This window comes from Carcharhinus amblyrhynchos, chromosome 1 (genome assembly GCF_965287045.1).
Source record: "Carcharhinus amblyrhynchos chromosome 1, sCarAmb.v2.hapA, whole genome shotgun sequence".
Classification (NCBI taxonomy): Eukaryota; Metazoa; Chordata; class Chondrichthyes; order Carcharhiniformes; family Carcharhinidae; genus Carcharhinus; species Carcharhinus amblyrhynchos.
In genome coordinates, this window is record NC_137324.1 from 115221014 (window position 1) to 115247589 (window position 26576).

Below are 26576 nucleotides of genomic sequence, written 5' to 3' on the forward strand. Positions count from 1 at the left end.
CACGGGGTTGGATTCCAGCTCCAGTTGGGATGCTTTTGGAAGCTGTCTTCTTACCTTACCCAGGGAAGAGGATTTTTAAAACCCCTTAATAACATTTGACCGCGTGCAGAAATTAAATTGGATAGTACATGGGTTCATTTATTTAGACTAGGTACAAGAGAACCATGATATATAGGTAATGGATGGCACAGTGGCGCTGCAGTTAGCACTGCTGTCCCACAGCGCCAGGGATTCAATTCCTGCCCTGGATCACTATCTGTGTGGAATTTGCACATTCGTCCCATGTCTGTGTGGGTTTCCTCCAGGTGCTCTGGTTTCCTCCCACAGTCCAAAGATATGCAAATTAGATTGATTGGCCATGCCAATTTGACCCGAGTGTCAGGGGATTAGCAGGGTAAATTTATGGAGTTACAGGAATAGGTTCTGGATGGGATTGTGATTGGTGCAGACTCGATGGGCTGAATGGCTTCCTTCTGCAGTGTAGGGATTCTATGATGATTCTATCAATTGGACAGTTGTTTCTTTCCTGGTTCAGAGAGGCTGATGCCAATAATTACATTAACAATTATCACAATGTTTAAAAAGATAATTCTAGCTCTAACTTTCTGTGGTGAGTCCTGTGGCTAATTAATATACAAATCCAGCAGTTTCTTAAAAATAATTGGCAGGTTTAGGATGAAGTACTGTCTGTGTGAATAGTGAAGTGGGATAAATCAATCTGTGAGTTCTGTAACTTGTGGCATATTTCTTTCTTAACCTGTGAACTTGCTAACCAAGTTGTGCATTAATAATAGCATGCAATGTTAACACATTATTATTTTTATTTTTCCAGTAAGATCAGGCTTGTTATTAAAAAGTAGAAAGAACTTCAGTCTTCAGCTGACTATGCTTTAGCTAAATTGGGAGTGCAAACATTTGCACCACACAGATGGAAATGTAATACAACGAGGGCATTAAACCCTGTGTGCAGGATTCAAGACTACAAACAGGAATTATTTGAGTCGTTTGATGCTACTTTGATATATGGGCTCTCTCTTAATTCATCTCTAGTTATGTGTAGAGTGTGGAGATTCCTCTCACCTTTCAAAGAGCTCTGAAGACAGGAAGCATGGTTTAACATGCATAATACTCAGGGCACTAAGAAAATCTGCTTCACCACATATCTTGACAAACGTAATAAATTTTCTCATGTTTGTTTTTGGACATGTATTCCACTGCCTGAGATATACCAGGTCAGTGATGCAGGAATGGAACCAGGGAACAATGCATACACCTCCGTTTTCTTTTGCTAGCTGAAAGCAGAGGTCTTCACATGAGCTCATATATTTGCATCTTTTCACTGCTTGTGATCCTTTGACTCATGCCCATTCCTTCTAGTTAAGGAAAACCGATGAGACATGAGGCTTAGAAATCGTATTGAAACCTGGCAAGCTATAGCCATGTAGTTTTAACCACCGACAGCAAGGTTGCAAAAGGGCAGCAAAAACAGAGCATTCAAACTTTTGGGCCTTGTTTTCTCTGGGACTAGTGCACAGCAACACCGAGCATACTAGTCCTTAAAATTAAGTCCATGTGAGGTATGTTGTTACAGAATAGAACTTGAGCCAGGACAACGTTGATCAGCTAAATAGTAATAAAAAGCTATTGGATTAGTACATGCAATATTGCACACAAACTCAGAAACTAGAAGCAAATAAGCTGATGAATTCATCATCAAAGTATCTTGTGACCTGAATGCTAAGAAGAGTTTTTAAGAACGCTGGTCGGTTTAAGGAGTTTATCTATCTGTATTTTGTGTTTTCTGTTGTTTTGGAAATGTAGTCCTTTTTAAAAATAAGTATAAATTGGTTAAATAATACTAATTCCTTGCACATGATACTCTGATCTTATTAACCCCTCTCTGTTATCTTTTGTACACTGATCAGATTTAGGACAAAAGTGTAATTGAAAGGCCAACCGCTTCTGAAATTGATATCCCTCCTTTTATAAAGAACAGAGGGTTAAATTATGTGATTTTTCAGTATTGTGATAAATGAGCCTACATTGATGTATTCATTCCTTTGAGGAAAAGGTGTTTGCAAATTCATATGGAGTTTGCCTATTGTTAACCATACATAGTCAAATTTATAATACAGCAAAACGTAGAAGAGCTGGTGGTATGGAAGAAGCTTGCACACAGCAAGAATTTCACTGGAGTTGTGTGCAAAGAAAAGTGACGGTCACAATCTGTGATTGCAGACCAACTTTGGAGTACATCAAACTAATGTACTGATACATCTTCAACTCTACACCTTGATTCAAGCCACTGCCTTTAAAAAACAATGAAAAATTGTTCAGCTACGTATTTGAACAAAGGCTGAAATTGTCAATGTTCATGATCTGCATGCTGACATGTTTCAGCATCATTTGTGCTATTGAACTTTATATTTGGTAAACATTGTTTTTGTGAAAGCACTGAGTCTCGTTAGGCTGATCTGGATATCCTAGGTTGCATTGATTGATAGATTTGAGGAAGACTCGCCTTGTGATCTTCTGCAGTTGACTCATTTAAATATACCGCAAATTCTCACCCAGATTGGTCTTGCTACTGTGAGCTGGTTGGATGTGGGGTAATATTTTTGTGAAGCAGAAACAAAAGGTTGCTTTCATTTGAAAGGAAGCAGCTCCAGGCTGAAATTATTGTTGAAACGCTTCCACTGTTATAGAGTCTCATGGAGAAAAGAAGGATCGTTTCCCCTGGAAGCAATTCCTGGGAAGGAAAGTTGTCCTGTATATCACAGTGGGGACACTGCTCTTACAGAAGGGCAATTGTACTCTTCATGGTAGCCATGATGTGGAGATGCCGGCGTTGGACTGGGGTAGGCACCAGTTAGAAATCTCAAAACACCAGGCTGCGAAAGCTAGTGCTGCCAAATAAACCTGTTGGACTTTAACCTGGTGTTACTGTTACTCTTCATGGTAGCAGAAATGGTCAGTAAAAGCCCCAAAATCTGGATGATCTCCTACGGGGCTACTTAGAGTCAATGGACTGGTCAGTATTTAAAAACTCTGCAACCAGCCTGCAAGTATGCCACTACAGTAACTGACTTTATCAGCAAGTGTGTGGAAGACTGTGTGCCAAGGAAGCAAATCCGTGTGTTTCTCAACTGAAAACCATGAATCAACAGGGATATCCACTGCCTGCTGAAGTCCAGATCTGAGATGTTCAAGTCAGGCAACCCTGACCTATATAGAAAAGCCAGATATAATCTATAGAGATCCATCAGAGATGCCAAAAAACAGTACCAGACCAAGCTAGAGCCCCAGGCTAGCTACACGGTCTCCTGCCAGCTATGGCAATATCTGCAAGACATAACAGGCTACAACATGAAGGAATGTAAAATCAGTGGCACCAATGCACTCCTCCCCGATGAGCTCAATGCATTCTGTGACCATTTTGAGCAAGAGGTCAGGAAGAGCATACCCTCTACCCCAGAAACCTCAGACAAACTTTTACCTGAGATCACCATCACAGATATCTGGGCAGCTTTCTCGAAAATCAACCCGTAGAAATCGACTGATCCAGATAGGATACCCGGACGAGCACTCGTATCCTGTGTGCACCAGCTGATAGAGGTATTCGCAGACATTGTCAACCTCTCTTTACACCAACCGCAGTCCCTACCTGCTTCAAGAAGATGACCATCATTCCGGTACCAAAGACAAGCCAGGCAGTGTGCCTTAATGACTACATACGTTATCATGAAGTGCTTCGAAAGGTTAATCATGGCACAAATCAATTCTGGCCTCCCAAAATGCCTGGATCCACTATAGTTCGCCTACTGCTGCAACAGATCTACAGCAGATGCCATCTTTCTGGCTCTACCCTCAACCCTGGAACACCTAGATAACAGACCTCTATGTCAGACTCCTATTTATTGACTATAGCTCAGCGTTCGACACCATTATTCCTATGGAACTCATCTCCAAACATTGTGGCCTGGGGCTCGGCACTTCCCTCTATGACTGGATCCTAGACTTTCTAACCCACAGACCGCAATCAGTAAGGACAGGCAACAACACCACATCTGCGATCATCCTCAACACCAGTGTTCCACAAGGCTGTGCCCTGAGGCCCATACTATACTCCTTATACACTTATGACTGGCCAAATTTCAACTCAATTTTCAAGTTTGCTGATGATACCACCATAATTGGTCAGATCTCAAACAATGATGAGACGGAGTCCAGGAAAGAGATAGAGAATCTATTGAACTGGTGCGTCGGCAATAATCTCTCCCTCAATGTCAACAAAATGAAGGACATAGTCATCGACATCAGGAAGCTTAGTGGAGAACATGCTCCTGTCTACATCAATATGGTGAAGTGGAAATGGTCAAGAGTTTCAAATTTCTAGGTGTCCAGATCACCACCAACCTGTCCTAGTCCCTCCGTGCGAATGCTGTAGTTAAGAAAGCCCACCAACATCTTTACTTTCACAGGAGGCGATGAATCTCACCAACCTTTGCAGATGCACCACAGAAAGCATTCTTTGTATGGTGCAAGAGAGCTTGGTATGGCTGCTGCTCTGTCCAAGACTGCCAAAAACAACAAAAGATCATGAATGAAGCCCAGTCTATCAAGCAAACCTGCCTTCCATCCATTGATTTTGTCTACAGTTCCCACTGCCTCAGAAAAGCAGCCAGCAAAATCAAGGATCTCGCGCACCCTCGACATTCTCTCTTCCACCTTTTTCCATCAGGAGAAAGATACAGTCTGAGGTCATGTACCAGCCAACTTGAGCAGCTTCTTCCCTGCTGTCACCAGACTTTTGAATGGACCCACCTCGCGTTAAGTTGATCTTTTCGTACACCCTAGCTGTGACTGTAACACTACATTCTGCATGCTGTCCTTTCCTTCTCTGTGTACAGTATGCTTTGTATAGCATGCATGAAATAATGCTTTACACTGTATACCAAAACATGAGACAAATCAAATGAAATGAGGTAAAAACAAAAATTTAACGACTCCAATTAATCAGGGTCACATGAGGATAAATTGGGTTCTGCTACAAATGTATGATTTGTTGTTGTTCCTGGAACAGATCACTAGCCTGTTGCCAGAGGCTTAATGCTTGAGTGGTGTCACTCCATATCAAGCATGGCTGACCAGGCGTTTCTCCTGCTCTTACCGCCTACCATAGGTGTTTGGAAAGGTTTTGCAAATTGATAGTCAACCTGTTGGCTGTGTTATGAATTCCCCTTCCTTAACCAACAAATCCTGGAGTGGGTCTTAGAACAAGCTTCTGGTTCAGAGCCAGGGTACTACCCACTGCGCCACAAGACCACTGAAATGCATTATGCACCCCACCTAATTTTCACCTCTGTCTTAAGTGATGCTTTATATCCAGGCAATAAACACAAAGGGGACAATCCTCTGGCCGCATGCACACTGGCACGAATTGTGTTACGGCCAGAGACACTCATGACGGGGACTTAATATGATTTACAGCGGGGAGAACTAATTGAGACTTATCCAGTCCCCAGCTGACAACATAATCCGGTTCACACTCGGTGAGAGCATGAACCAGATTAGCATATTTAAACCATAATTTAAATATGTACCTTAAATTTTAAGATGGATTCATGCAACTGCCAGCTTCATGTTACATCAGTGGGGATCACTACTGGTCTCCACAAATGGAAACTGGGCATGATGACCATGCTGGGAGGCCATTGGAGCCCCAGGTGGTCAGGACATGATTTTGGCACTGCCAATCTAGGGTTAGGGTTGGAATATGAGGGAGAAGGCCTGAAGTGGGGGGGGGGGGCGATCCTGGTGACCCCATGGAGAGGTATCGCTCATTTTTGGTGCAGAGAGCACTGGGTAGTGGTGGTTGGGAAGGTCTCTGATGTTGATTAGTCAGGTGAGAGGTCGGTCTATAGGCATCTCTGGAGATCAGGGCACCCTTTTGTTGTCTGAAGAACCGACTGTGCTGGTGTTTTCCAGTCTCTCACATCTCTTTACCGGTGGGAATCACCCAAGCTCCAAAAAAAATCTAATTTTGGGTGAATTGCAATCTGGATCGCATTGGCCCACCTGCTGAAACTGCTCCATTCTTTTTCTGCCAGGGACAACACTTTATTGGGAGAGTTGTGCCTAAACTGTACCTTTATGTACAAATGTACCTGAATTCAAGTCTGAAAATATCACCAACATTTACAAAATAAAATCACAATTTACCATATTTTATCACTTTAAATCAGTGATCCTGATATAAAAGATGCACTAAAACAGCATTTCCTTTGATTTGCCAAGAGTAATGCTACAGAATATCTGTTATTAACTATAAATATAACATTTATAATTAAAAAGGTTCATGGACTCCAGTAATTATGTTGGAAGATGCTTTGTTAAATGTATAATGAGGGCTACATGAAATTATGGAGTATATTCTCATCAGTCTGTTGCAGATGCTAATTTGTGTTCTAGCCCACACAAGCATTATAAATTAAGCTCATTTGTGCAGTCTTAAAATCATATTAATGCAGTTGGAAAATAGAAGTTATCTGAGAGGTTGTTTGTTTGCAGTACGTCTCACATCTGCTGCTTCTAAGTGTATAAATGTAAATGTCATGCATTTAAGCACAAATTTTAACACCAGTGAATTCAGTTAATGTATAAAGATTTATGCTGGATATTATAGATGTATGTCCATGGTCTGCACCAGTTAATAATAATCTACAGAAATGCTATGAACTAGTCAGACTTAATCTAGTGTCTAATTAAGATTGTGATGGATGGAGGAATTGGGCAGCATTGATCTTTTTGCCATTCATCAGTTGTTACTGAAGTACAAAAGTTACTTAATATATTTAGCCTAATTCTTGCTATGTCTGCCACTGTACATGCAGAAGAAGTTTGCAAACGTGTAACATGCTTCATGAAGCATAGGGTATTTGAGTTTAACACAGCTGAACTTGAGCTAAAGCTATCCTTACACTAAGAGGTTGGGATACAGCTGTTAAAGGGCTATGTGGCATTTTGTAATTAATACTGAAGTTAAAATTTAATATATTATCACTGCTGTTTTGTTTCTGAGTTACAACACAAATTGAACAGATGGCTTTGAAAAGATTAGCCTCAAAAGTGTACGTGGGAAGATGGGGTCAGGGGTGCCAGCATGTACCTCTCTATGTTCTCCGCCACTGTAAAAGCCAAGGTTTGCTGCATAAGGGTAACAAGGTCATGAGGGAAAGACCTCTTGTAATTCGGATGTGCATTGGGTTGATTCTTATTAAAAGAATCCCTTACAGTGTATTTTGTGGTGAATTGTTGTCTTCGTGCTCTAGAAATCGAAAGCAGCAACTCTCATGGGCTCGTTGCCAAATGGATGCTTGAAAGATTTGAGAAGATAAATTTGTGGCCCTCGTGTTTGGAAGAACCGACCCCAACCTGGACCCCCAGGTGGCCCAATATTCACTCCCCTTGCTGAGGCATTCCAGGAGATTCCTGGTATGCCTGTGCAACTCAGCAGCTGTTTGTGATTGAGAGCAGGCCATTGACATTTCTGAACAAAAGAACACTTGCTGAACACATTTTAAATAGACAACTGAGAACTTTCCACCTTTTGACGCCCTTTCCTCCAGAGAAATGCTAATTTTCTGTATACCTTGATAATTCCCCATTGTACAGTCTTCACTTTTGACCCGTTACATACAAGGGGCATATCTTTGAACATATGTGGCTAGCAACCAGTTTAAAGAGCTCATAGATGTATTTGTCATTAAAATCAGGACCATTGGTACAGCAATGAACTGCTATATCACTCCCTTCCCCTTGACTTCTCCAATGGTCCTAGCTCTGAGTCCTCATCTTTGACATTTGACTTATCTCTTGTGTTGTCTAAGCCCCACATTCTTCTTCCTCTCCTGTATTCACACTAAAGTGATTAAAAAACACCTAGACTTCCTCTCATGGCCCCATGCCAATTGGTAATTCAAATGATCCCATCTCCTCGGATACAATACCATTTCCTTTGCAAATCCAGGGATGGATAGATTTCTGGTTATTAAAAATGTCAAGGGATAGGAGGATAGTTCAGTCTAATGGCATCGAGATAGATGAATCAGCCGTGATATAGTTGAATGGCAGATCAGACTTGAGATCAAATGGTCCAGTCATTTTCCCATTACCTACGTCCCTATTTTCAAACCCGCTCCTCCAAAATCTACTTTCTGTGGCACCCACTGTCATTGCAAACTATCACCCCATCTCCAAATTCCTGACCAAGATGAATATGTCACCTCTCAAATCTGTGTTCATCTTTCTTGAAATACCATTTTTATGCCTCCTCGATTAAGGTTCCTCCCCTGTAAAAGCGCTAAAATCACCATTATCAGAATCACAAATGATATCTTCTGTGATTCTCATAGAAACCCTACAGTGCAGAAAGAGGCCATTTGGCCCATCGAGTCTGCACCGACCACAATCCCACCCAGGCCCTATCCCCCTATATTACCAACTAATCCCTCTAACCTACACAACCCAGGACACTAAGGGGCAATTTAGCATGGCCAATTAACCTAACCCGCACATCTTTGGACTGTCGGAGGAATGATGTGGATATGCCGGCGTTGGACTGGGGTAAACACAGTAAAAAGACTGACAACACCAGGTTTCAGTCCAACCGATTTATTTGATAGTAAATTCACTAGCTTTCAGGTTAGCCCCCTCGTCAGGTGAATGGTGGATTCACCTGACGAAGGGGCTAACCCAAAAGCTAGTGAATTTACTATCAAATAAATCGGTTGGACTGAAACCTGGTGTTGTCAGACTTTTTACTGTGGGAGGAAGCCAGAGCACCTGGAGGAAACCCACGCAGACACAGGGAGAATGTGCAAACTCCACACAGACAATGACCCAAGCTGGGAATTGAACCCAGGTTCCTGGAGTTGTGAAGCAGCAGTGCTAACCACTATGCTACTACGCCGCCCTGAGGTGCACTATCCCTCTTCACCCATTCTGTTCTTGCTGCAACATAGAATCATAGAAACCCTACAGTGCAGAAAGAGGTCATCTAGCCCATCAGGTCTGCACCAACCACACTCCTACTCAGGCTCTAACTCCATATCCCTACACATTTACCTACTAATCCCTCTAACCTGTGCATCTCAGGACACGAAGGGGCAATTTTAGCATGGCCAATCAATCTAAACCACGCATCTTTGGACTGTGGGAGGAAACCGGAGCACCCGGAGGAAACGCACGTAGGCACAAGGAGAACGTGCAAACTCCGCACACACGGTGACCCGAGCTGAGAATCGAACCCAAGTCCTTGGAGCTGTGAAGCAGCAGTGCTAACCACTGTGCTTCTGTGCCGCCCCTTTGACATGTTTCATTATACTATCCTCTCTTAACGTCTCTCCTTCATTGAACAGCTGAATGAGACTTACTTTGCCAGATTCTTAGGTGTCCGGTCATGGCTTGAGGATGTCCTGTAATTGATTCTGTTCCAGTCCACACATCCAAACTCTTGGAATCCTTAAAGATCTCTCTAGGCACTTCCTGCTCTTTCTCATCCATATGCTTATCCACAGCAATATTTGGGGTGATTCTCCCAAAAAAGTAAGTGCTGAATTTGCGGCAAAAATGGTATAAATCATGATTGTTTTTTAGTGGGAGTTCTGGCTCGAATCTCCCACACTCTGTGAAATGCAGAGGTTACAATCATAAATATCATTAAAAGTTCAGGGGAACGTGTCTATTCTTGCCAGACTCTGATAGTTTCAGGCCTCTGCGCATGCATAGTGGCCCCGACCTGTCAATCTCCCGTTTACTGGCCAACTCGATCACTTGCCAGCCCAGGAACCTGGGCTGATAATGTTGAGCTGCCCTTCAACACCGCCACACCCTCCACCCCCACCCCCATGGCCCAATCTTGGCCTCCATGCTCATTCCCTGGCCAGCCCCAACCCACCCTCCTGTCCCAGAGTACCTCAATCTTCAGCCCCTGCCTTGCCCCTCTTGCCCCCCCCCCCCCACCCCAGTAGTGACAAAATCCGCCCCCCCCCCCCCCCCCCACCCCACCAACCTCCACTCACCAGCCCACCCTGATCACTGGCTTTCCTCCAGTCCCAACTGATCCTGTCTGCAGAGTGGCAGTGGGCCCCACCCTCTGCACTGCCCCATGCCTGGTGGACAGTACCAAGATGTCCCCTGTGCATGGGCACCTTGCCCCTTGCTAGGGAGTGCAGGCTGGCACTGCCAGGGTATCCATGCCCAGGGAGCACCATCCCCACCCTCCTGCAACCGTCCAATCCCCTGGGGGGGGGGAGGGGGGGGTGGCTAGATTGCCCCCCTTCAGTCCAGCGGGATCTTTCGCTAGTTCCCCAAAATTTGGGGAGCCTGATAATGACATTTAAATTACACTAAAATAAGATTGAAAGTACTTACCTGCTGGCCCCACCGGTTTCCTGTATGGTCCCAACTGCACCAGATATCTGGCAGTGGGAGATGCGTGTGCATTGGGAACAAATGCGCAAATCTCACAAATCAGCGCACATGCGAATCGTCCAGCCTGATCCGACCCGCCAAAAAATTACGAAGTCGGAATTGGAGAATCGCCTCCATCATGTCAGTTTCTTAATGTATGTGAATCCTAGTTCCACCTTGCCACCAACTTTCTTTACCTCTCTATTCTCATTGTTTTATCAGCCCACTTCTCTAACATCCACTTCTAATTGAGCTGGAATTTCCTTTGGTTAAATTTAGGGAAGATCAAAGCTGTTGACTTTTGCCTGTGCCACCAAATTGTTTCCTCACATTGAACCCAGTCCTCTCCTGTTGTTGGGCTCAGGTGACACAGACTGTTCACAACCTTCATGTTGTGTTTGACTCTTGCCTTTTGACTCCAAAGTTTAGGCAACAACTTTACCCTTTTCTTTGGCACTCAAGCCTTCAGCTTTTGACACCTGTCTTGAGCAATCTTTTAATTACTGTTCCTATCTTTCTCTCTCTCTGACTCAATATCAGTTGTTGTCTGATTATGCTCCTGTGATGTATGCCTCCATTGAAGGCGCTATATGAAGGAAACTCATTCTTCTTATTGCTCATAACTAAACATGTTGCTCTTGAAAATGCGTGGAAGGACAATCCTGGCATGTTGGGCCAGGATCATAACTGTGGTAGAACACTGTTCCTGGCCTCAGCAAACATTATTGGTTCAAGGTTACAGGCTTCCTGGAGTAGTCTTTTGATAATGTTGAGCTGCTTTGTTGAATATTCCTTCCAATTAAGTATTTTGGAACCAGGAAAACAGTTGAAAGAGTGCCAGATTCTGTATTCCCACATAGTGGCGGCAGCAGGAGCAACTTTAACACTTATCCCTACCCCGTTCCAATCTAAATGGATCCTAATCTCCAGTCTGGTTTAGACTAACTTCGCTAATGAAGCCTAATTTTGCCCTTCAGAGGGTACTATTTCTTATTTCACTTGGATTAGTATCCTTCCCAATTTACACCAAATCCCTTTGAGGCCAAGGAAGAAGAAACAAAGAAAATACGTGCAGGAGGAGGCCATTTGGCCCTTCAAACCTGCTCCACCATTCATCATGGTCATGGCTGATCGTACAAGTCAACCGCCTAATCCTGCTTTCTCCCCATAACCTTTGATCCCATTCACCCCAAATGTTGTATCCAGCTGCCTCTTGAATACATTGAATGTTTTGGCATCAATTACGCCCTGTGGTACAGAAGTAGTAGTAGGTTCACCTTTTGGCCATTGATAATTCCAAGATAAGATCCAGACTGAGTGTTTCTTCATGAATAAATCTATGCTTTTGTTATAAGTGGCACACTTCCTGGTAGGTTTCCTTAAAATCAAGAAATGACAATGACCTTGAGTGTAGATGGTTGTGCAAGGTTTGAAGTTTGCACCCTTTTCAAAACTTTAGTGGAAAGGTGAAGTAAATTAATCAGTATTAGTTGTGTTCAAATGCTGAGGAAATTCAATACTGTTGACTTTTCGACCTCCGTAATACATTTCATATGTACATTTAAGGACAAATCTATAAAAATGAGAAATGATCAGTATTTTTATGAATAGCCTTTTTGAACAAACTTGCTGTCATGTTTCCATTTAGCTTTGGCATGTAATGCTGCTTCTCACGTATGCTGTCGATCCTTTGTGCTTAAAGACAGCAGAGTTTCTTGATGTCCTCTCAGTTAGAGGTCTTTATTGAACTGATTGCAAGATGGCAGCTTGTAGAAGTTCCTGCACAACAGAGGTCACATGACTATCACAAGCCAGGTGGGACATGTAGTAATGTTGCACTTCAAAATCCAAATATGATTACTTGTGCTACCTGAACCAGTAGAGAATGGTGAAATATTTCACCTTTAGCAGCGGTGGCAAAGTGACTGCAGTGGATCGGCTGCCCATTATCAAACCAGCTCAATTTAAATCAGCTTTATTTGGGACTTCTTTCACTGGTTTTCTGCCATCACTGAAAGTGAAAATTGGTCTTATTGTGATCTCTTTTTCGAATCAATGGATGTTTAGCAGAGTCTGTGACCTGGATGTTCCCATCATTCATGCCGGCAGGGTTGTCCCATCCCTCAGCAGTGAATGGAGGTATGGTTGGGTGCCAAATTCTCCAAACTTGCTGCTGCAGGAGTGTGACATGAACGGCCGGTAAATCGTGCCCTGTGAATGAAAGAAGTGGTGTAGAGCTCTTTCAGCGGTTCTTATTGGTGAACCACAAATGTATATATTTTTTATTTCATTTGCTTTAAAGTTTTTTTTATTAGTGTCACAAGTAGGCTTACGTTAAGACTGCAATTAAGTTACTGGGAAAATATCCTAGTCACCACACTCTGGTGCCTGAATTAAAAATATTTCAAACAGTCTAGTAATACAACAGCTGGAATAACTTGTTTTGATATACATTATCTACAGTTGTGTTATTTGACTGGTCGATATGATGCATCAATTGTGCAGATGCTGTGAGTGGTGATAATAGGGCGATTATCTTTGAACCTGGCTAGCTGGAAAGTTGGAACTGGAACTCCACTGCAACAGAGGATGTTGTTATGGAAGAAGCTGTCAATGCCATTCTAGACCTTCCTGTCAGGGAGAAGCTGGACAGCAAGCTCACCACTGCACTCAATAAGGCCATTGACCATCTTACCATTGGCACAGCCCCAGAAATTATGACATTCTACCTGAAATCTCAAAAGTAGAAAACAAGTATTACTGCAGCATCTCAATGAACTTTTGCATCTTTGTTAGAAGGAAAAATTTGTGCCTCAAGCCATGTGTGTTACAAAAATAGTCACCTTATACAAAACCAAAGCAGACTACAGTGATTACAATTACAGAGGCATCTCCTCGTTAAGTTTTGTGGGAAAGGTCTTTTGTTATATCGCAGCAACCAGATTGCAGGTCCTGGCATCACACATCGACCCTGCATCTCACTGTGGTTTCAGAGATGGCAGATAAACAATTGACATGATTTTCTGACTTTGGCAGTTACAGGAGAAGTGTTGTGAACAGCACAAAACACTACATTGCCTTTGTGAACTGAACCAAGACCTTTGATCTTATCAGCAGAGACACTCTTCACACTGCTGTTTATTGCCTAACACTTTTTTTTATAATGGGAATATCATGGACATGTTTTCTTGTAGGAGGAGCAGCTCACCATTGGCTGCCGGTGGGATTTTCTGGCCCTATCGATATCTACGTTTGTCATAGCTCACCCATCCAGCCTTTGATGGAACCAGAACCGCTGGCAGTAAGGGCCAGGAAAATCACACCTCATAACTTTTCATATCATATGTTACTTATTTTCTGTTGTTACTAACACATGATCAGCACACCACTTGCACTTTCTCCTCCAACACCCCACACACAACCACAGCACTTGAGCACTTGTTTTTCACAGCTTCCAGCCACCATAAAGGAGTGTGATTTCAGGAGGATGGAATTCGGTTAATTCTCAGTGCTACTGAGAAAATCCATGCTTGCCAACTTTTTAAAAAAACATTGCTGTGCATCTCCATTACAACCTGTTATAAACATGTTTAATATTGAGGAAAAGATAGCGTAATTAAAAAATCTATCATTGGAGCCAAGTCTAATGAGCTATTTGTAACCTTGAATTCTTTTGAAAACCAGGCATCAAAGCCTGGGTGGATTTTGGAAAGCATACAGAGATGTCATACCTTGAACATGTAGACTCTCTGATCAAGGTTTTCTGAAAATTTGTAGAGATTTATAAGTATAATCTTCTGTATACTGGAAAAAAATCAAAGCTGCATTTTGCAGAGGAGTTAGAAAGATGACTGCTAACAGGAGACTTGCTGTGAAATTTGCCTAATATTATGTTTCTCACATTATCTTTCAAGTGCTTTATTTTACTTTTTGTATTTAATTTCTTCACACTTTTCAATTCCAATATATGGACCACATGAAAAGTGAAGGTGCACGTAGGTTATTGAAGTTGTAGAAGATGTATCTGGATGTATATTTTTAATGACAAATTGGGTTGGATTGCCAAATGCATTCATTCCAGTGAAGATAAATGAAGCATTAATTTTAAGTAGGCTATATACAAGGTTAAGGCAGTTTTCTCTGTACGCTTTGTGTTGTATTTTATCTGAGGAATGCATGTCTTTGATATTTTTTTAAAAATCTGATGTTGCTTATCTTTTTGTTTATGAAAGAAACAACCTCTTGGAAGTCATTGCAGTAAAACATTTAACCCCTTGGGATTCCCATTTCCTTTGCAAGTTTTAATTCCGACAGGTCTACTAATATGTGACATCTTCAGAAATAAGATTTTATAAATTGCTTGCAGAGTTTTGGAAATACAGGAAATCTCAGAGGCATCCATCATTTGGAGTATTCTAACAATATGTTGCAAATTGGTATTCCAGTGGTATGATAGGAGTTTAGCTGTTCCTGTCACTGGACGAACATCCATGCATCTACCCTGATGCATTTCTCACCATGGATAATAAATGAAAAAGTCTATAGACAATGTTCCACAGTCTTCTAACCAGAAATGTAGCCACTAATAATGATTTGTTTAAATAGGAGAGCAGAAGATCCTGCTGAGAGGAGGAGTAGGGGACTGAATTTGAACATGAAGTTTGAAATCTTATTTTCATTAATATAGTTGAGTTGCTTCCTAAACTGTCATGCATTGACAGGCTGGAATTTTACTGTAAAGAATTGTAAAGTTGGTTACACGTCCCTAACCAAGCTGTTCCAACACAGCTACAGCACTGCATCCGGCAAGGGGGAAGATTGCCCATATATGTCCTGTCTGAAAAACTGGACAAATCTAACCCAGCCAATTAACTCCCCATTAGTCTTCTCTTGATTATCAGCAAAGGCATCATTGACAATGCCAACAAGTGGCATTTACTCAGCAATAACCTCTTCACTGATGTTTAATTGGGTTTTGCCAGGGCCATTCAGCTCCTGACTCCATTACGGCCTTGATGCAAACATGCAGAGGAAACATGTGTACCATCTACAAGATGCAACACATCAACTTACCCAATGCTCCTTCAAAGCCTGCTACTTCTACCACCGAGAAGGTCAAGGGCGACAGTTTCACGGAAACACCACCACACACACATTCCTCTCCAAGTCACACACCATCTTGAATTATATTACCGATCCTTCACTGTTTCTTGAACTCAAGAAGTGAAATGAGAGTGATTTGTCCTTGACATGCATCAAAGTGGCATTTGACAAGTGTGGATTCAGGGAACCATAGTAGAACTAAAGTCAATGGGAATCAGAAAGAAATCTCTCTTCTGGTTAGAGTCATGTCTAGAACAAATGAAGTTGATAGTAGTTGTTGGCGCTCAAATATCCAAGGCTCTGGATAATGCTGCAGAAGCTCCTCAGGGTAGCGTCCCAGGCCCAATCTCCTTCAGCTGCTTCATCAATTACTTCATATGGTCAGAAGTGGGGATTTTCACTTATGATTGTACACATTCAGAATCTTTTGGGGCGTGTTGTACAGCCCTTGCTGCACATGGAAACACTGAGGCTTGGACTGATAAGTAGCAAGTTACACTTGCATATTTAAGTGCCAGGCAATGCCCCTCTCCAGTAAGAGAGAACAAATCATCTCCCATTGACATTTAATTGTATTACCGTCGCTGAAAACCCCACTATCAACATTCCGGGTGTGTTACTATTGACCAGAAACTGAAGTGGACTAGCCTTATAAATACTTTGGCCACAAGAACAAGTCAGAGGCTGAGAATTCTGCCGTGATTAACTCACCTTCTGTCTTTACCATCTTCAAGGCACAAGCCAGGAGTTTAATGGAATTCTCTCCATTTGACTGGATGAGTGGTGTTCTGACAATATTTAAGAAACTTGACACCATCCTGGATGAAGCAGCCCGCTTGATTGGCACCCAACCTACCACCATAAACATTCGCTCCCTTCAACACTGTTGTACCGTGGCAGCCATGTGTACCATCTACAAGATGCAACACATCAACTTACCCAATGCTCCTTCAAAACCTGCTACTTCTACCACCGAGAAGGTCAAGGGCGACAGTTTCACGGAAACACCACCACACACAGATTCCACTCCAAGTCACACACCATCTTGAATTATATTACCGATCCTTCACTGTTGCTGGGTCAAAATCCTGGAATTTGCTCTCAGATAGCATTGTGGGTACTTCTGCAACACATAGACTGCAGCGGTTGAAGAAGGCAGCCCACCAACACATTTTCAACAGCAGGGATGGGCAATTAACTTAGCTCTATTCAGCAATACATACATCCCATGAACAAACAAATATTTTAGAAAATAGCGTAGAACAGGCCAGTCAAACCAAGCAGTCCATGCCAGTGTTTGATTCACTCAAGCCTTCCCCTATCTTTTCTCATTAAATCTATTGTTGTAACCCTCTATTCTCTTCTCCCTCATATGCTTGTCTAGCTTCCCCGTAAATACATTTTAAAATGTTTTTCTCAGATTGACTACCGGAAGCTGGCGATTTAGAATGCTTTAGAGAAAAGAATTGCTGATTTTTTTTAAAACAAAATAGATGGAAAATTGACCAGACGTAGTTAAGCTGCTATTTCTGTAATATGGTGACAGATTCTGGCAAATGGAGTTCAAAAATCCTCTTTATATATGGTTCACTGTGCTAAATAATTTGCGACAGTTTAGAGATTTTTTGAGCTATAACTTTGTGCTTGTAACATTGAAGGTGAACAGTGAACACTATGCCGACGTGCCAATGCCACTAGTTAGAGCCCTGATTCATTATGGTGTGAAGCTCTACTCTGCTCTATACCTGATCTTGGCTGTGCTGTATAGGAATTTGCCCACTGGATGCTGTGATTTTGGACTGGGAAGATGTACAGATGGAGACCCAATTTCAAATCACATCTGAAGGTGGCACCTCTTACAGCGCAGCATTACCTCAGTACTGCACTTGATTATGAACTCAGCCATTGGAGTGGAACTTGAACTCTTCTCATTTAGATGAGTGCTACAACTGTACCACAGTGATGACCTTTTAACATGGATGCTCACTGATACAGGGGAGCACTGATACTAGGTGGGCTGCTGGGATATTGCTGTTAGATTTGGATTTGGACAAAAGAGTAGCAGGCCCATGGCTTGGGGCTATCATGTGATGACCATCGTATTGTTTATCAATGAGCTATCAACAACCACTGCAAAATGTGGGATAATGTTCCAGCTGTTTCTTCGATTATGGAAGAACAAATGATAAGCAGTCTTACCCCAAAATGATTAACTTCCTTTGCATTTTCGGGCATGTTGATGATTGGTTGTACAGTTGAGGCTGAAAGTAGCTGTCTTAATTTTCAGTATTTCCAACCTGTGCTCAACCTCGACAGTGATACATTTATTAGCAGGCACTAAAGCTGCAATTAATTACTAATAGGCAGCCCTAATAGCTTTCAGACTACTACCAGCAGAATCATAACTGTGGGGACAAGAGTGTGGCTGTTTTCAGCTGTCAGCACTTATTCAGTGGCCCAGAACTCAACATTAAAGAAAAATGAAACTGAACTTAAAAGTGTGCGTGGGCGCATTAGCAGCTTTAGCACCAGCAGATCCTTTGGAGTCTGGAGGGTGGCTGCCATGATTAGGGACCCCATAGGTCACAGGAGAGACAGCGTTAAGTTTCAGCAGATGTGAGATTTGTTCATTTAGTGCAAATTGAATCTCGTACCGCCAGCCCTGGAATCTTGCACCACCATTTGAGTCCATTGGTAGCAGCAGGCTTCTGGGGGCAATTACTAGTGATTTGTGATACATATAAATTTAAAATGGAAAACTTCTGTTTTGAGACAATGTGGTCCCTTTATTTAGTTGGCCCGCAACTCTACACAGATTAGGGTTTTGAAATGATCAAACAAAATAGGCACGTGAGTTGTGGACAGAACAAAAGATCACCTTTAACTGGGCTTGATAGATTTCAAAGGCTGGGAGTCAACAGCAGCTCCATGTTGCCACAGTGAGCAGGCTAGTCAGGAACCTTTGCTCGACACCTGTGGGTCAAGTCTTCCATCTAACATGTCTGCCCTCACCCTGACCCCATCACAAACCCTGGGGTGGTAGTCATTTGAATAATGGTAGCAGACAGCCACACCACTATGGCCACTAGAACATTTGGTCTCGTGGGACAGGAGGACTTTGAAACAACATTTGTCACTTCTTTGGCAGGTAGTTTGCCTTCTCAAGTTTACAATTTAAAAATTTTGCACCATACTCATAACTTTAGAATTGTAGATGTATTAATGTTCAGTGAAGTTGATATGGAAAAGGTCTGACTTGGCACACTGATTTGTCTTGAATTCTAGAATATATTGGAAAACTCCAGAGAGAAAACTGATGAAAAGTAGCTGTTTATTTGATCTGCTGTAGCCCTACTTTCCATAATCAATTTCCTAGACACACTTTGTGTCAGCCCGATGCTCACTTTGCTAGCTCTTTCAATATTTAGAAATCTGTAGAAACTCTTACCTGCTGGATGCGATTTTATGACCTCAATGCACCCAGACATCAGTGCAGCAAGCCGGAAAAATACCATGCAAGCCCAGTACGAAATGGTTTGCGATGTTCCCAGTCCCTTTTGAAGAAGCAAAAAGTAAGTAGTATTTAAATATGCATAGTCCATTTAAATTTCAGTGCAAGGAATCTTCCAGCTTTTGGGCAAGGTGCCATAATGGTGAGTATCATTACTGATCTCCAGTAGCACAGGCCAGGCGTGATGGCAACGCCAGGGAGCTTGGAGGCAGTTGGATAGTTAGGGGCATGTTCAGACAGTGCCAATTAGATGGTATCCACCCTGCACCCTGGCAGCACCAGTTGGACACTGCCAGTGTGCCAGGAGCAATGCGTGGGGTGTGAGGTCTGGATGGGGGCCATGACAGGGGGACTATGCAAGGGATCATGATGATGGGAGCATGTCAGTGGTGTTCCCTCCCCAACAGGGGCACCCATTGGAAGAGCCCTGATGCCTTAGTGTGGGCCACCCGTGTCAGGGATGGGAGCGTAAGAGCATACTGTCAATGGGGGTAGTCCTGATGTCTGTGGGGTGGGAGGGGGTCTCCCAGTGCACTGAGAGATCAGGGTACTCTTGCAAAACAGCCCAAGCTCTTTGCAGCTTGCTCACCAGCATGTTTAGACCAATGGCTAGAGGAAAAACATTTCCATTCTAATAAGTCTGCCAATTAAACATAAGCAATTAAATTCCCATTTCAAGAAATCTTTAACATCTTTCTAACTTTACCTTATGTTCAAATAGACAAACATGCATTGAAAAACAATTTCAAAGAAAGATAAAGTTATTGTAAGCAAATAAATCTGTCAGTCAAAAAAGCTGAGTGTATTAGTCATTCTTCGAGTTCAACGGAACATTCATAATGAGAATATGTAGCAACTATCAACATAAGTAGGCTGAATGGATGACTTCATTATGAACCCTTGACTGAGCTTCAAGACTGACTACTGCATTCAGCTGTTTGGAGAACTGGGGAATATGAGGGTATCATGGGGGATATGAGCTGTCATGATAAGATCATGGGACATATGAGGATGAGTGGAGGGAACATGCATGATATGAGAGGCTTGATGGTAGATGAGAGACATGAGGGAGCTTGATGGGATGATATATATCGAGGCGTGATGTGGCATGGAGAGGGGATGAGGAAGTGTGAGAACTAGAACACTGAACACCCACGAACACAACTGGGCCTCTGTCCCAGTAAACGACGGCAAGCCTTCTAACCTGCTGACCTCACTATCCACCTGTTTTTGTTACTGCCTCGGGAGGCAGTGGCTCAGGCTTCAGCCCATGCTCATCATCTCAGGGTGAAAATAGAGCACATAAGTACTGCCAAGATGGAGGTTAGATTGCAGTGTCAGAAAAACATTCAAATCCAATTCATGGTACCCGCTTCAAAGATAAAATTCCAACCTATTATTTAAAAAATATACATTGGAAAGGATAAAGAAAAATGATTAATCTTGTGCATAAAGAGAATGGACTGTGAGGGAAGTATACCGACCTGCAAGTTCCATGGTCTACAAAAGACAGCTCAGGGAATGTCTCATTGAAGATGCAGAGGAGTTGCCACAGATTCATGTACGTGACTGTAGTGTGCCAGGAGAGCTATCCTTGCCTGAATTTATAATAACCAACTTATGTAAATAAACTGAAGACAATAAAAATGACCTTGTTGCAGGAAACATTGGTGTGGGAGTAAAATATCAGCCTTTCAGAAAATTTAAAGGGACTTGGATGCTTTAAAATAGATACCTGTATCAGGGATCAAACATTCTTGGAGCCTTTAATAGGCATTTTAGTATTTATCAACATTTCCAAAAGCTGGAAAGGGGCATGAAATAGAACCTGTGAACAGGTTGTGTAGTGATCCCTTCCTACCGCTCTAGGTTGGAATGGGAGCACGCAGGAGATGGCAGCTAGGCTAAGTGCTGTATAATAGCATCTGCTGAGTGCAGGCACAGATGGGAGAGAAAATGGCATATAAGAAGGTAATCTCAAGGTAAGACTACTGCATTGTAATAGATACCAGCTAGATGACTCAGATTTGCATGCCATATAGTGTTTACCATCAACCTGTTCCTGATTTACTGCTCTCTAATGCCAAGCCCTCACACAAACTTATTTTGTAAGAATTCAGATGTATCTGTACTTCAAAGTAAGTCAAGGAAGAGCATCTGATGCATAAATTTAAATAGTGAAAAATAAATTTAAAACAGATATTGAGAGCAAATTGTTTACTCAAAGAATTATAAATGTTTGGGAGAAGTTCCCGGTCGGATTGATAAAGGCAGAAACATTAGGTGCATTTAAAATGCCATGTGGATGTTAAAGTGGGAAAGTTAGGACAGCAGAGGGATGAACTTCAAAGGTTTGCTTTTCTAATGTTCTTATTGACGGTCAGTTCATTGGTTGTTACTTCTTTACTTCTTTTGAGGTTCCTTTCACACAGAAATGATGAAATAACATTAAGTATATTGTGGGGAAAATCTGGCTGGTATAATTATAGCACAGTCTACACATTTCAGAAGTAAGAGGCAAGAGTTCGCATGCACCTGTATGCTGTTGTGTGTCAGACAGGAATTAATGATAAACTAAGAATTTTCACAGTTGCATATAAACCAAATACCCTGATGTAGTAATGAATTAAGAGAAATGTTGAATTTTAATCAAATTAGACATGGTAGGTTTTGCATCTATAAGGTGGTTTATACAGTTGGATGTCACTGTTGAAAGACTTCACATCATTTTTGCCAAATGCATCATTACTCAAATGTAATTTTTTGTGGTTTCTCATTAAAGGCATGGTCAATCATTCCTGGATTAAGGTGACAGTTGTAGCTGCAAGGTTTGCTTCTTTTATAAAATGTCTTTATTCATAGCTTTCACTAATATCAAGATTCTTTTGGGGTTTAAAATTCTGGAACAATTATTTACCCCTTGCCACTGAATCTCACAGAATATCAACATGGATGTAATGCTTCTGAGCACCAGGGGAATGGAAGGGAAACACCCACCCACCAGACTGCATGGCCCCTCACAGCTGCCTGACGTCCAGCTCACAAGTGGCTGGACCTTTAAATCTACTTAATTTGCAGCAGTCAATGCCATAAGAAAGGGGACATTGCCTCCTTGCATCCAACTCTGAAGCCTTTGATAGAAGGCCCTGGGAAGCTGCTGCCCTGTACAGTTATCACCCAGTTTGGATTGGAAAATTGAGGAAAAAATGATTGGAAACAATCCAAAGTAAAATAGTAGGAGCAAAGCTGCAATCTGACTGGACTGCAACTCTGAGGAAGCTTAGACCCAGTGAAATTCATGGCTAATGTTTCTTGATGATCATTTGTCCAAAACTGAGTAACAAATATTTAGACATGATGATTCCTCATGGCATTCACTGAGATTCTGCTAATACTGTTGGCATGATAGGTACATTGGTTTGCTTTCTGACAGGGTAATTTCCAGTTCTGCACTGTCAGTGGGCAACCTCACCCTCCTACCCTTAAGTGCATATTACATAGGTGGGTGGGTGCCATGCTTTATATTCAAACCATTATTTTAAGTTGCAGTATAATGACGCACAGTGCCTACCCAAATTTCCTGTATGTTCTGTCTGTGTACAGCAATAAGTCCAAACATTGTGCTAATGGACTCAAACCTAAACGTAGGCAAACAGGCAGTCTGTTAAAACCTGATGTCTTTAAAGGACAGGAGCACAGGGGATTTTTCTAGATTCACTCCAGTTTTCAAATTTACAGTGGACCAAATCTTTTGAGTAGGGTACCTGACCCTGAAGAGACGCAAAAATATTCACATCTTCCTCCATTTCCCTTAGAGCAGCCTTCCAATCAAGGATCCTGCGGAATTGACTCAGTGAAGGAACCCTCAGAAAAATAGTGGAGAGAATCCTTATGGAAACGGAGAGGGTTTTAATGCCCCAAAGCTTGGGGCATGGTGAAGGAGGGGACAGGGTAATCGGGGTGGGGCTAGTCAGGCAATGGGGGTATCAGAAGCATAGTTAGAAGTGGTTTTAGTCCTTCTAACTTTTCCTAGGTAACCAGTTTGGTAAGAGAGTTGGAACCATCCTCAGTTGGTTCCCAGTTCAAAGTTAATGTCCATTGGAAGTTTAAACTTACCCGGAAATTCCCATATGGTCCTTGAATTAGGGTGGCCTGCAGCCTCCACCCCCCCCCCCCCCCCCCCCGCCCCTACAAAACAGAACTTTGATCATCCTGGAGGCCTTCTCAACATGTGCACAATTTTATTGGATAGAAGGAGGCCATTCTCCAAATTTGGTAGACCTTCTTTCGGATTGTTAATTTCGTCACATCCATTTCAGTGGTCACAGCCAAAGACTAGTAGATTTATTTACATCACTTATGACGCTCAAAATGTTTAAGCCGAGGATGATGTCTCCCCATCTCCAATTGCTTTTATCCAATGAAAGCAAGTTCATTTCTATGCGTTTGTTCTCATGACGAAGAATCATCCTGTCACTCCTGTCACAAAAGGGGCACATGCGCTTCTGTATCTGGAAATGATAAAGACTTTCGGCCCAATATTTGGAATTTTAACTGCACCAATGTGCATGCTTTTTTTGCTTGATTGACAGCTTAGGCTTTCTGTCGGGCAGGGAACACTGTAGGAGAGCCCATTGCCCAGGTTCAGATAGATTTTTAGGAGATCTTAAGGAGGGAGGTAGGTATAATGTGGCTTGATGGATAGTTGATTGGAGAGGGATCAGTAGCAGAGGTGGGGGAAGCTGAGGGATGCTCAGAGGAGGGATTCCAGTCATCTGGACTGGGGAGTGGGTTGCTGCCGTGTGAGTTGAGGGAAAAGCAGCCCCACTGTACCTTATCCACAAGTAGTGCTTGAAAAAGATCTGTTTCTTGCAGCAATCCCTGCCTCTCTTTTGATGCTGAGTTTCCCGAGCCTGGGAAGCTCCATTGACCAACAATGAACCTGAATTAGATAAAACCTGAGGCATGCAGTCTCATGAAAATATTTCAATGAACAACCTGCACCCTTGGAACCAATTAGTGGCCCATCCATTAAAACAGAAGTGGGGGAGTTCAGGGCCAGTTGGTTTCAGGTCTTAAAGTTTTATGCAGTAATATCTCACCTGACCAAAATTACAATCATGTAATGTGTTCTGTTCTACATGACCAGCCCGCATTACACATGCATTTTTATTCTTTGTCATTGGCTGGGCCACCCCTAATTGTATTTGCCCCAGTTAAGAGTGAAGCACATTGCTGTAGTAGACTAGGTAAAGGTCATTACCTAAAGGATATGAGTGGACCAGATGGGTTTTTATGACAATTGGCAAAGATTTCATGGTCCTCATTAGACCTTTATTTCTAGACATTTATTTAATTCAGATTTCACCATCTGCTGCTTTGGGATTCGAACCTGGGTCCTCGGATCATTTACCCTAGGTTTTGGATACTAGTCCAGTGACAATACCACTAAGCCACTGCCTCCCCAATTCAGTTTGGCTTCTCCTGATTTCACAAATCTAACTTATTTTTACTGCTGATTTGATATCAGTTTTGAGTTCTGCCATCCCAATAAAAGATGAGACACTCATGAAAAATATTCATGTGGTACTCCCTGCAAAGTGAGAGTTGATGCATTCCTATACAATTGAGCTTTGCCCAGTTCCACAATTAACTGGCCCATTTTAAATAGGATTCATCCACTCTGCACACATGGTTCATATTTCCTGAACCAGCATGGATTCCCTTTTACTTAATCATTTTGAAATCCATCTACCTTTCCTTAGCTCAGCACTTAGTTTATTCAGTTTGGTTAAGTCTTCTAAACTTTGCTTATTCTAATCATCTTGGTGCCATCAGCACTTTTTGTATTATACGTATGTCACACAATATTGTTTTTGCAGATGTAGTTGGGGGACCTAGAACAAATTACGGTGAAGCTTTATATAGTATTTTGTGTTGAAATGTCTCAATTTGCTGCACAACATTTTGTCATATTGTTATGTCAGCAGAGTTTAATTATATTGTCGTGTTCTTTCGTTTTGGGGGGAGAAAAAGTCTTTTCCCTTTTTCTGTCAGTTTTCTTCTCCTTTTGCTTTGCCTTCCCTGCCCTCAGCTCAAGGCAATAACTCATTTTTGGGCTATGATTACATAACTCAAATTTGGCTGCTAGTACATTATCCAGATGGCCATTTTTCATGTATACGCCTAGACAATGTGCGTGAAGTTTATTCAATGACCAAGCCAACCACACCTTTGTATACAATTGTATTTCCAATAGGAGTTGCTATGTACTTATTAGGAAGAGGAATCCTGGCCAGTTCCACAAACCCTTGCGCCCTCAATCCAATGATGCTGAGGCCAGTTATGCCTCTACCAACAGCCTAACTGATATCAGATAACTCAGCATATAAGAGGAACCAAAACTGAGACCAACTTAATTTTAGGACCCACTGCTTTAACCAGCTGGGCTATCTAAAGGGAATGCTTTTTGCCAAGTCGGTGTCCAATTCTGCCATTTATTTGATGAAACTTAATCTTTGTCAGAAGCCTCACATGGAGAATTGTTGTTGATTACATATTCACAGGATATTTCTGATCTATTAATTTTTTTATTGAAGTCTGGTCAGTTTATGAGGCATGACCTGTTACTTCTTTAACTATTTACAAATGGGCACTGATGAGATTTGATGAAATTATTTTGAGTATTTCTGCATTGTCACCATTAGACTAATCATTCCCTGATCCGTATCCATCTTGCAATCCTCAGGTGCAATTTCTGTACTTGTGGAACTGCTAAAAACATGAAATAGAACTTCACCTTTATATTTGCAGGAGGATTGCTAGGTGCATGCCATCTGTTTCTGCAGCTTATAAATATTTAATTGCTTGAATTTCTTCACAACACATGCTTTACTGACCTCTGCAGATGTTGCAGATTCTGAAATCAGTTTAACTGGATCTGGAATTTGTCTTAGCTCTTCATTTATGAAGCCCGATATGGAAAATTTTGTTTAACATATCAGCCATTTTCTGATGCTCCATAATAGTTCCATCCAGTTGACCAGTGAACAAAACTATTTGGTCCTTGACAGTTTTATCTATCTCTTTACAAAAATGGCAATGCGTTGCTATCCACATTTCACTATGCAATATCCCTTGCCTGTGCATTGTAGTGTGGCATTATATTAGTGTTTATATGGTTCAGTCTTCACTCCTTTTGACTCATTGTATCTTTCAAAATAATTGTTTTCTGGTTAATTTTGACTTTCTAAGTACTGGAGTTAGGTATTATCTTTTTCTTCATCTCTCATGGAAGAAAAAGCCTTCCCCTTTGTACTTTTGAGAAGGGAACACATCAAATAATAGCTGGGACAACACAGGTCCACTGATCGCATTTTTGTTTGAGTAATTCTATCTGTTTCTTGCTCTATCATTCCCCCACTCTCTTCATCTCGATTTTTTTTGTTTTCGTATCATTCTTAATTCCCTCACTGTGTGGATTTTTTAA

General features: G+C 42.0%; 1 protein-coding gene across 3 annotated transcripts in view; it reads left to right on the top strand.

The window, feature by feature from the left end:
- The window catches only part of prdm5 (PR domain containing 5), a 274967-nt gene that overhangs the window by 205795 nt on the left and 42596 nt on the right, over positions 1–26576 (top strand). The gene's annotated exons all lie outside the window — the stretch shown is intronic.